Here is a 1,745-nt window from a genome sequence, read left to right on the forward strand (position 1 = left end):
AGGAAATGGAGGAAGGCGAGACGAGGCTTTTCCCCGGCGGCGAAGTGTCAAGCTGCACCGTGGAACTGAAACCCCAACTTCTTCCTTTATTGCAACTCCATTGCAAGAGTTCCTTTTTCGCAAGCAGTTGACGGGGAAAAACCGTTGTTGCTGGTGCTTTTGTCGTTCTGAACTTGCACCCAGCTTGCAGGAACTTAGAAGAGAGCCGACGCCTCATAAATCAGGGAGCGAGGAAACCTCTCAGGAAGTAGCGCAGCGCAGCGCGTATGCAAACTAAGAAAGCCAGTCCCCCCCCCCCCCCGGTTTACATGAACGGCAGAAACTCGACAGGTAGAGTTCCTCCCAATCGCTGAAGCGTTTCCACACTAAGTGAAGCTCTACCAGTTCATGTTTGGCCTGCCGAGCAACTTTTTAAAGAATAGAGAGAGGGGCAGGAACACACAATTTTATTTTCATGTTCTCACTTTATTCAGAATAACTTCTATGTGCTAATTAATGTTATTAGAATCCCTACTTCCAGAGGGTGGAAAAATACCACCCATAGCTTGCCAGCTTTCTTAGGGCGGGGGGGGGGGGGAAGGGTAGGAACAGATATCCTGAATCTATTTATTTATTTATTGCATTTGTATACCACCCCATAGCCAAAGCTCTCTGGGTATATGGATCAGCAGAGATTTAGGTAAAGTTCCATCTGTCTAAATGGCTATTGATCCATATTGCTCTTAATAATAGCCCCTATAAGAAAAAGAAAAAGTTGGCAACCCTGCTCTAGTATTTTTAAAAAACCCAGTTTGTGAGGCTGTAATGTGATTTAATATTATTAGGAGTAACCTCCATGTTAAATATTCTTGGGTATACACCTTAACTGCCTGTTTTATTGTGTGTTTAAGTCTATTGAGAGAAAATGTCTATACTCTAAACTCAAATATTTGGAGTGAGATTGTTGTTTGGTCATGTGGGAAATAAGGGTCATCTATTTATATCCATGTCTTGAACCGTTGTCATGATTATTTCACATGTTCTAACTCTCCAGCCAGATTCTGTGGTTCAGCTTGACTTAACATAAGCCCTGCATCTCATACTTTATTATTTATTTATTTATTTATTACATTTCTATACCGCCCAATAGCCGGAGCTCTCTGGGCGGTTCACAAAACCGCTCTCTGGGCCGTTCACTTTAGATTTTACTGCCCAACACTTTAGCCAATCTATTGCATTTAGAAGCTAGGCGGTTAAAACATTGTAAAGAGAAGGGTAGATTTTTCTGTTTCAGTAAGCATTCATGGGTGAAATGTGAAACCTAATTCACCTTGATGATTTTACAATTGGAGAATCAGTTACTCTTTTTGATAAATTCATGGAAATGCCATGAACTGGTTTATATGCAGCTTTGGAAAATTCCAGCAGCCAAGTCTGAAAGTAAGCTATTTTACTATTTCATGAATTCAGTATACAAATTGTTCAAGTGAATCAGTTTTCCCAAAGTTTGTATTTCTGAATGTGGTCAACTTACCCTTACCAAAGAAAAAATAGCATCCTGCAATCACTCATGCACATGCGTACATATGCACATGCATATAATACACATAGATACAAACACAGCATTTATTTGCTAACATAGAACCAGTATCGTGTAACAATAAAATACCACCATTTTACAAGATAAAAGTAAGTTTGGGGCAGAAAGGAATTTTGTCCAATTTACCCCCCCCCCCCCCAAATTCCCTGGCAGGGGCCAGTTTCTA

This window comes from Elgaria multicarinata, chromosome 4, assembly GCF_023053635.1.
Source record: "Elgaria multicarinata webbii isolate HBS135686 ecotype San Diego chromosome 4, rElgMul1.1.pri, whole genome shotgun sequence".
Lineage (NCBI taxonomy): Eukaryota > Metazoa > Chordata > Lepidosauria > Squamata > Anguidae > Elgaria > Elgaria multicarinata.